This window comes from Tupaia chinensis, unplaced genomic scaffold (assembly GCF_000334495.1).
Source record: "Tupaia chinensis unplaced genomic scaffold, TupChi_1.0 Scaffold000099_1, whole genome shotgun sequence".
Classification (NCBI taxonomy): domain Eukaryota; kingdom Metazoa; phylum Chordata; class Mammalia; order Scandentia; family Tupaiidae; genus Tupaia; species Tupaia belangeri.
In genome coordinates this window covers 6426184-6437018 of record NW_006159563.1, presented here as the reverse complement: position 1 = coordinate 6437018, position 10835 = coordinate 6426184, and positions in this window count along the sequence as shown.

Below are 10835 nucleotides of genomic sequence, written 5' to 3'. Positions count from 1 at the left end.
GGGCTTATTAACTGTTGATGATGACATGTATAGTATTCTCAACTGGATTGGTCTGAGAAGTATTTCATGATGGGCAAAGTATTTTTACAAGCAAAATGAGAAATAGCAATTGACTGTTTTAAAAAATAATTAGAATAATAAAAATAATGACTGGGGAAAACATAGAAAAGATATTGAATGTTGAAGTGGGGAGATTAATGTCTCTGTACTGACTGACATGCATGGCATTCCCTTTTGAAAAAACAATGTAATACATTGTAAAGTTATATGTAATCCAATGTAATATAAAGATGATTATGATGATAATAAAAAATAAATAAATTAAAAAAAACCTGGTAGATGAATGCAAATCTGATGTGAAGAAATTACTTTTAACTCCATTTATCCACCCTTCTATCTCTCCATGCAATCATTCAAATCCTACATTATGCGAGATGCTGTGCTAGGTATCAAGGAAGAATGAGGGGGTGGCGTGTTCCCCCCGATGTATACAATCTAAAGGGGGACAGAGAGAGAGAAGAGGGGTAGTAGAAACACTGCTGGTGTCCCACGTCACATTCCCTTGGCACCCTGTGACTTGAGCAGCAGCTGTGGCACACAGTGATGTGCACACCGATGGCTTCTTGCTCATAATGCCTGCTGAGTTTCTCAACTTTAGTGCCCTGAAGCTTTCCCTGAAGCTACTCCAGTCTCCCCTACTGTGTGTGTGTGTGTGTGTGTGTGTGTGTGTGTGTGTGTGCAATTAATGTAGAAGGATGAGAGCTGATGGATAAATGTCCCTAGTTCCCTATGTTTTCAAGAACACATTAGCTATATTTGAGAATACTGTAAAGTTCTAAGGTGGACAGTCTTTGAAGTTAGCAATATGTCTATAGTTCTAATGGAGAAAGGAAGACATGAAAAAATTGTGGTAGGGCTGACAGGACAACTATGAATTAAGTACCAGTTCTTTTAAAAAGGGCTATCTTGACTTGGGCCTTGGAGGAATAAAGTTGGTGGTGTCATTGGCAAGCAGTGGAAGGAATCAAAAATTTGGATATTCCTTGAATAAGAATTTATTGACTCTTAAATAGTTTTTCTTATATACATTTAAAAAACCCTGGAGAATCAAAAAAAAAAAAAAAAGAAAAAGAAAAAAGAAAAAAGAAAGAAAAGAAAACAACATGGAGGGCCAGCAGGTAGGGTAGAGATTAAGGTGGCTGGATTCCAGATGGTTGACTGTGTGGTGTGAGTCCCCCAGACTTGGAAGCTTGAGAAACGTGCCGGGCACATGTATGTGTGTGTCCAAAATCCTGAGAGGAGAATGGAGGAGAAGGGATTGCAGTGTGGCCACCCTCCCTGGAGGATGATTTCTCACTTTCCCTCTCACTGCCTCTCCCTAGTGAGTGTGTACATCCTATAGCAAAAGCTAAAAACAAACAAACAAACAAACATAAAAAAACATGGAATTCTCTACTTGGATGTATAATAAAGCCTAGTGTGGAATACAAGGACAAATAATATAAAACCTCAGATATGGAGAATCAATTTCTTATAATAATTTTCAAAGTAGCTCTCAGATTTGCCTCATTTTCCCATCTTCTCATTTGTAAAACGGAGAGGATAATACTTAGCTCCCACAGGCGCGTTGTTACATAAGAATATGAAATGCCGAGCCTCCAGCATTTCAGTGCCCGACATATGCCAAGCATTCAAGAAATGTCAGCAGTCTCTACTCTTCACATGAGGTGGGAAAGATAGCAACCATTTTAAATAAGCCTGATATCTTTTTTTAAAAATCTTTGCATTAAAGTAGCAAGAGAAAACCTAAAAGTAACTTTTTCCCCTTAAGAGCCTAATAATCAGATTTGGGGGTATTCTGAGAGATCAGAAAATGGGTTAAATTGATATGAGTTCCCTGAAGATTTGTGCCTAATTTGCAATTTAGGAATTGTAAATCGTTCTTACTTTGGAGACTTATGAAATTGCACACAGGTATTAGATAATATAAAATATTATTACATCATTTATGTCCAGAAAAAAACACAAAACTCAGTTCTCTGAAAATGCACCTAGATAAAACCATCATCCTCTCTCTGACTCCTTTTACATTTACCAAACTGAATACAATTTAAGTATTAAAATCACTTTTTTGTAATGCTTGCTTTAAACTTATAGCATTTTAAGTAGCATCATGGTAAACACCATGCTAGTTTTCAGTAGTGTATATATCCACACATATATACACACATATGAACAATAATGTCCTCTCATAAAATGAGGACAAAGTTCTTCAGAAGATCATTCTAGAAAATAAAATGAGTTCTACAGTTAGTGCTGTGGTCTGAATGCTTACATCTCCCACAAAATGATAGGTTGAAAATGAATCCCCAAAGCAATAGCTCAAAGAGATGGGACTTTTAGGAGGTGGCTAAGCCATGAGGGTAGACCCCTTAAGGACAGGATTCGTGCCTTTACACAGAGGCTCAAGAGAGCTTGTTCATCCCCCCACCACACGAGGGCAGAACATGGAGGCGCTGTTTACGAACCAGAAAGTCCTCAAGTAACACCTCGAATCTTGGATTTCTCTGCCTCTAGTACTGTGAGCAATAAATTTTTATTGCTGATGAATTACCCCACATAAGCAAGGTATTTTGTTATAGTAGCCAGAACAGACTAAGACAGTTAGTTCTTGCATTTCTTTGACCCATAACATAGTAATATTTCCACTTTTTTTCTGAAAAGTCATTGCTTAGAATTCAGAATTTCAGACGACCAGCAGTTAGCATAATGGGTATGTTGCTGAACTCCTATGTAGTCAAGTTCAAGTCCCAGACCCGGTGGCTTAAACTCACGCCAGGCGCGTGCGTGTGCGTGCCCAAGATCCCAAGAGGAGAATGGAGGAGAAGGGATTGCGGCGTGGTCATTCCCCCAGGGGGTGATTTCTACCTCTCTATCTCTCTCTGTCTTTCTGGTGAGTGCACATGCCCTATAGCAAAAACCTCTCAAAAAAAAAAAAAAGAATTCAGAATTTCAGTACAGAAGATCTTATCACAATAGCTACACAATTCTGTTTGCTTTGACTAATGGGATGGTGGCTCTGAATCTTATATTTGGATTTATTCTGCTCAAATATGCTAGGTGGCAATTCCTTTTATAAGCTAAGAGATTTTACAGTAAACACAAATATTTATTGATTATTAATACTATGAGCACTAGGTCTGGTGAGGGGGAAACATAAAGATTCAATTTCTTCCTGCCTTTATTAGCTCATATCATGGAGAGAGAGAGAGATACTCATTCATTCACTCATGAATATCAGTGGAGAGCTACACTGAGCATACAGTAATAACTTTATACCCATGGGAAATGGGTCCGTTATGGGTTATTTAACAAAGACAGAGCATTATCTTATAAACTATGGGAAGAGACAGATATAGCTTAGGAATATTGAATAACGATTTATATTGGATGTGTCATTTGCAATTAGCCATGAAGGGACCAGCAAGTGACATGGACGTTGAGGAGCTGGGTCCCACATGGTCAACAGCATGGCTCAAATCCTGGACCTGACAGCTTGAAACTCACGCCTGGCACGAGTGAATGTGTGCCTAAAATCCCAAAAGGAGAAGAGAGGAGAGGGGATTTCAGGATGACCATGCCTCTGGGGGGTTATTTCTCACTTTCCCTTTATCTCTTTGCAGTGAGCACATGTGCCCTATAGGGAAACAAAAAACAAACCAAACAAAAATTAAGCCATGAAAAATTGACTAGACTTTGACAATTAGAAATTGAATAGAAGCATGGTCCTCATTGTGGAGACTGTACATTCATGTATGAGTAAAATAAGACTCAAACTATGCATGTATTCTTGTTATGTTTGTGTGTTCCTATACAATAAAATATAGTTTTATACAATGAATTTTAAAAGAATGCCACTATGATATAATTAGCTGGTGCTATGATTTGAGTGTGTCCCCCCCAAATTCATGTGTTGGACTTTGCTTGTCTTGAGATAGTATTAAGAGGAGACATGGGCTGGTTCCAAAGCCCGGTGGTTAAGGCAGCTGGGTCCCACATGGCCGACCTTGCAGTTTGAGTCCTGGACCAGCAGCTTGAAAAACATACAGGGCACTTGTGCAAGCATGCCCCAAATCCTATAAGGATGGAGAGATGGAGAAGGGATTACAGGCAGAGCCATTCCTTATTGGGGCTGCTTTCTCCCCTCCCGCTCTCTGTCTCTGGTGAGTGCAGGCACTGTCAAGCACAAAGAGAAAGTGATAGAAGAAGAAAGAGAGAGACATAATCTGATTATGGTGTTCAAAGGTGAGGTTTGAGGAAGTGATTAGCATCCGGGTGGGTGGGGTCACCATGACAGAGTCCTGCTGGGTTTAAGTGGAAAGGGAAGGAGACAGAGACCTGCTCTGCTCTGCTCAAGTTGCCGCCCTCCACCACGTTGTCCACCAGCAAGAACACTCAGCAGACGGGGCCTCTGGACCTTAGACCTCCAAACGGTGAGCTGAATTAACCTGTATTTTTACAAACTATCCAGATTCAGATAATGCTGCTATTAGCAACAGAACAGAGTATTATAATACTTCTGGAGGATACTCAGACCATTCAACCTCTTGAACAAAAAATTACATGACGAAGGGGTCACTTCAGTCAGGTATTCGCACTGGATTTGGCGTAAGTGGTGAGCGTGGAAGGCAGAAAGCTGGATCGCGGGTGGTAGTGTGAACATAGGGCTAGCTAGTGTCATTGAGTCGACAATAACACGTTAATGTGCCAAAGCACGGGGTGAGAAGGGAAGAGCCCCTCTTTCTCTCCTGAAGCCTCTCCCACAGTGACCGTGGGAAGGTGAACGTCCTTCTACCATGTCCTCGGTCACATGTGTGATTTTGCTCAAGCTTTTTGTCCCAGTAGGTATGCTCCTTCATCCTCTCCATGCTTCATGTTGGTACTAATGTCACCAGACCTTCGCAGCTGGAACGATTCCCTCCTTTGCTATGAAGCCACAATAGCCAGCTCCAGGCCACAGCCACCCCCCTTCACTCTGAATGCCTCTGTTGCCTGCTGTCTTTACCTACCCCTAACTGCTTTTTGTGCTGGTATTAATAACTTTCTAAAATAAATTTCTTGAGCTAGTAATTGTCCTTTAATCATGATAGTTAATATTTATTGAGCATTTTCTGATTTAATTCTTACAATTCTTTGAGGAAGTATTGTTCCTCTTATTTGATAGATTCACTCACTCAATGCATAATTTGGGGCTTCTATGGTATTACATTCTTAGCCATTGAGGATATTCTGTGATAAAAACTGACAATAATTTCTGTCCTCAAGGAGCTTACATTCTATGGGAGCAGAGAGTATGTCAAATGGTGAAAAGTGCTCTAGAGAAAAATGAAGCAGGAAGGGGACCAAGAAAGTGAAAGACCACCCTTTTTATTATTTTGTTTTTAGGTTTTTGCTATAGGGTGTGAACACTCACCAGAGAGAGATGGAGAGAGGCAGAGAGAGAGAAAGGGAAGTGAAAAATCATCCCCTAGGAGAATGGCCATACCACAATCCCTTCTCCTCTCAGGATTTTGGGCACACACATTTGTGCCTGGTACATTGTCCAAGCCTCCAGGTCTGGGACTTGATCTGCAGAGTCAGCCACATGTGATCTCTATTAGCAACAGAACAGAGTATTATAATACTTCTGGAGGATACTCAGACCATTCAACCTCTTGAACAAAAAATTACATGACGAAGGGGTCACTTCAGTCAGGTATTCGCACTGGATTTGGCGTAAGTGGTGAGCGTGGAAGGCAGAAAGCTGGATCGCGGGTGGTAGTGTGAACATAGGGCTAGCTAGTGTCATTGAGTCGACAATAACACGTTAATGTGCCAAAGCACGGGGTGAGAAGGGAAGAGCCCCTCTTTCTCTCCTGAAGCCTCTCCCACAGTGACCGTGGGAAGGTGAACGTCCTTCTACCATGTCCTCGGTCACATGTGTGATTTTGCTCAAGCTTTTTGTCCCAGTAGGTATGCTCCTTCATCCTCTCCATGCTTCATGTTGGTACTAATGTCACCAGACCTTCGCAGCTGGAACGATTCCCTCCTTTGCTATGAAGCCACAATAGCCAGCTCCAGGCCACAGCCACCCCCCTTCACTCTGAATGCCTCTGTTGCCTGCTGTCTTTACCTACCCCTAACTGCTTTTTGTGCTGGTATTAATAACTTTCTAAAATAAATTTCTTGAGCTAGTAATTGTCCTTTAATCATGATAGTTAATATTTATTGAGCATTTTCTGATTTAATTCTTACAATTCTTTGAGGAAGTATTGTTCCTCTTATTTGATAGATTCACTCACTCAATGCATAATTTGGGGCTTCTATGGTATTACATTCTTAGCCATTGAGGATATTCTGTGATAAAAACTGACAATAATTTCTGTCCTCAAGGAGCTTACATTCTATGGGAGCAGAGAGTATGTCAAATGGTGAAAAGTGCTCTAGAGAAAAATGAAGCAGGAAGGGGACCAAGAAAGTGAAAGACCACCCTTTTTATTATTTTGTTTTTAGGTTTTTGCTATAGGGTGTGAACACTCACCAGAGAGAGATGGAGAGAGGCAGAGAGAGAGAAAGGGAAGTGAAAAATCATCCCCTAGGAGAATGGCCATACCACAATCCCTTCTCCTCTCAGGATTTTGGGCACACACATTTGTGCCTGGTACATTGTCCAAGCCTCCAGGTCTGGGACTTGATCTGCAGAGTCAGCCACATGTGATCTAGCACCCTAACCAGCACACCACCTGCTGGCCAAGGATTAAACATTTTCAAGGGTGTTTAGGGAAGGCCTTTCTGAGAAAGTAGTATTTGAGAAAAAAAAAAAAAGTGACATTTGATCCAAGACTTGAATGAGGAGAGTGAGTGAGCCATACAGTCATAGGAGGGGACTGCATTCCAGGCAGAGGGACTCCGTGATAGGAATATGTCTGGGGGTAGATGTAAAATGGCCAGGGTGGCTGGAACAGAATAATGGGAAGGGCAAAGGGCAATAAAATTAGAGAGGAAATAAAGGTCAGATTCCATAGGGCCTTGAAAGTGCCATTACAAGAAAGTTAGCTGTTTTTAAAGTTTATCTATATCTTTCATAAGAGAGAGGTACATATACACAGGCACCCTCGACAGGGTCTCATCCTGCTGCCATCCTTCCCCTCCCCAACGAGCCAGGATCACGGGTGGGCACAGGTACTCCCAATGTGTTCAGTTACCCAGGAACCCAGCCCAAGCCTCTCATATGACTTCAGGGTTGTGTGGTTGTCCCCTATGCCTATTGCAACACAGCTTGGCATACGAAGGAAGTTGGTTTCACACTGATCCAGTTGGGAAGCCATCAGAGGACGGAGATGGAGGAGCGACAGGATCTAACTTACATTTGAAAAGAATTAGTTGTTATGGGGACCAGCAGGTGGTATGGTGGTTAAGGTGCTGGACACTCCCACATGGTTGACCACGGTTCGAGTCCCAGACCTGGCAGCTTGCTTTCTCAATCTTTCTCTCTCTCTGTCTTTCTCTGGTCAAATTAAAATAAATGAATGAATAAATAAAATAAATAATTATATTAAAAATAAAAAGAAAAAAATTAGTTGTTGTAAGGGATGCTACAGTTTGAATATGCCCCTCCCCTATTCATAGGTAGAGCCATTATAGCAGGATCAAAACTTGATCCAATTGTAGTGTTGGAAAATGGAGCTCTGGGGAAAATGTCAGTGATTGCATGGGGTGGGAGGCCCCATGTTTTAGTCCTCGTGGGTTTCTAAGGAGGGACAATGAGACCAGGGAATGGACATGGAACATGGACTACGCGCTCTCTGCACGCCCTCCCACGCTTTCTACTTCTGTCAACCAGGTCGAAGCCAGTCGAATGCCTTTGGATTTTCCAGCTACTGAAGTCAGAACTCAAATAAACCTCTGCTCTTCATAAATCACTCAGTCTCAGGAATTTCTATTAGCAACACAGTAACAGATTAAGACAAGGGGACTAGAGTAGAATCACCTACTAGTCAAAAGCTCCTGCAGGGCTCTAGGCCAGAGATGTTAATAGTTTGGGTTAGGTTTGTAATGGAGGAGGTGAGCCATGAAACTGAAGATTAGGGAGGATGAGCAACTGCCCGAAGCCACACATCCAAGAGGCAGCAGAGAGGGATCCGAGCCCAGATCTGCCTCCTGCAAAGCCCCTGGTACTTCTCTGTGCTCGGTTTGTCTCACCGACTTGGTTAGAAGGTAGCAGAGGGATTGCAATCAGGGCTGGCACTTGCCTCCCTAACATTTGTGTCTTCGATGCCTCTGTTCACACCCTAGTTCCTCCACCTCTGTTTTCCAGGTTTTCTTTAGCACCAAGGTCAGGGGCTTATCCTAGAGTTGTTAACCCAAAGCTGTTTGTGAATCATCAGAAGACAGGAGAGGAAACTCGCCATGCCATAGCCATAGGGGCTCAAGTGCCTGCTTCTCTGCCCAAATGCACAAGATACAATGACGTGTAACAACAGAGGCGGTCCTGTGGGGACAGAATGACCACCTTGACCTCGTGATGAAGGCCACACAGTCTGTGACTGCAAAACACCCTCCATTCAGTCCGGTTCCTTCAACAGATGAACATCTTATCATTGTTTGCCCGCTGCTGTGACAATACTGGGAAATATCATTATTATTATTTTTGTATTTTTGCTATAGGGTGTGTGTGTACATTGGAGAGAGACAAAGAGAGAGAAGGAAAGTGAGGAAGCACCTCCCATAGAGGATGGCCATAATGCAATCCCTTCTCCATTCTCCGCCTGGAATTTGGGGCATGCATGCACACACACCCAGCATGTTTCTCAAGCCACCAGGTCCAGGACATAATCATGCAGTCGGTCATGTGGCATCCAGTCACCTTAACCACCATGCCACCAGCTGGCCCAGGGAATTATTTTAAAAATCAACAATAAAATAAAATACCAATCCATCCTCAAGGAGTCCTCAGTTTAGTGTCCAGAGCAAGAAATAAATTTCCCGTGTGACACACATATCCTGCAACCAAAAGAGTTTTGTGCACCTTCTGTTGTGTGCCACAAGCATGGACATTTTCTATTCCCTTTCTAACATGTGTTGGGCATAGCCCACCAAACTAATTTTTTGAGTGGGTTATACTCGAAGATTCGAGGTTTGAAAAACATAATAGGATAAAGGGAAGCAAATGCATAAGTAAATAAATGAAGGGAGCCAGAGGCAAAGAGAAAAGGCTGGAAGCATAGGCCATGCTAGGGAGGCTTTGAATGACATAGCAGTGAGTTCAGTGTTTCTCCTAGAGCCGACGAGCTGATGAAGGCTTTTAGGCAAGCGGGTACTTAACTCAGAATTGTTAGGACAATGGCATCTGTGGGCTGGCCCTGTGGTCTAGTGGATAAGGGAGCAGATCCTACAAGGCTCACTGCATATTTTGAATCCTGGCTTTAAAAACATGCCAGGTGCATGTGTATGCATGACCAATGTTCTGACAGGGTGGAGAAATGGAAAAGGAATTGCAGCATAACCATGCCCTATGGGGGTGGGGGCAAGTGTGCTTTCTGCTCTTCCCTTTCTCTAGATCTCTGTCTCTCTCTGGTGAGCAAGGTACCTTCTGGCAAAAACTCAAACCAAAAGAAGAATAAGGAGGAGGAGGAAAAGAGAAGGAGAGGAAGAAGAGAGGGGAGAGGGAGAAGAAGAAGAAGAAGAAGAAGAAGAAGAAGAAGAAGAAGAAGAAGAAGAAGAAGAAGAAGAAGAAGAAGAAGAAGAAGAGAGCATTTGCAAAACTGAGAGCTGCTTCGAAGACATCTCAATAATGGAAATATTGAGGCCAAAATGAAGCCGTGGCATTTATTTATTCATTTACATTTCCCAATACTATGTCAAATGCAGTGTCACAATGCTGAAGAGCATAGAATCCCTGCCTTTCAAGGTCTATGGGGGAGATGTACAAGGAAGATGTCACTTTCAGGACCGAGTAATAACTGTTTTGATAGTATCACATAATTTGGTGGTAAAAGGGGAAGGTAAGCAGGTAAGGCTTAGTGGAGGGAGGGATGCAGAGGTCAGAGCTAAGAGAAGACATAGACTGCACTTACTATTGCTTGACTTTTCAGAGTGAGAAAGGACGAGTAGAAGCGCTGTTTTTCTTTAGTTATAATAAGCATCATTTCCAAAGTCAGATAGAGATAATTTGTATATTCCTTTTTTTTTATAAAGTACCACTTCAATACTAAAAAATACTAAAGTACTGTTTCAGTTCTAAAACTGTAGCAGGTAGTTAAAAGGGCATAAATGGGCCAGCCAGTGGCGTGGTAGTGAAGGTGGCTGGATCCTACATGGCTGACTACATGGTTTGAGACCTGGACCCCATGGTTTCAAAATCATGCTGGGCACGTGTATATGTGTGTGTGTGTGTGTACCCAAAATCCTGAGAGGAGGGAGAAATGAAGAAGGAATCTTGGCATGCCCATCACCCATGCTTCCTACTTCCCCTCTTTGTCTCTGTCTTGAAAGAGCATATGCCCTCTGGCAAATTAAAAAGGAAATTGAGCACAGCTGAGAGTCTTTACTCTGGATATATCAAATGACATCCATTTTTTCTTCTTCATCTCCACTTACAATTTTCCTCCTTGAGCTGAAAGACTTGCTGCTTGGAAATGTTCTTGGACATGAGGGAGCTGAGTGACACGTCTTTCCTCTTTCTTCCTATACTTTCCACACTGTGTATTATTATTATTATTATTATTGCTGCTGCTCTAATATCTGACTACAAATTGAGCAGCTGAAAACAACACAAGTTTGTATCTTAACAGTTC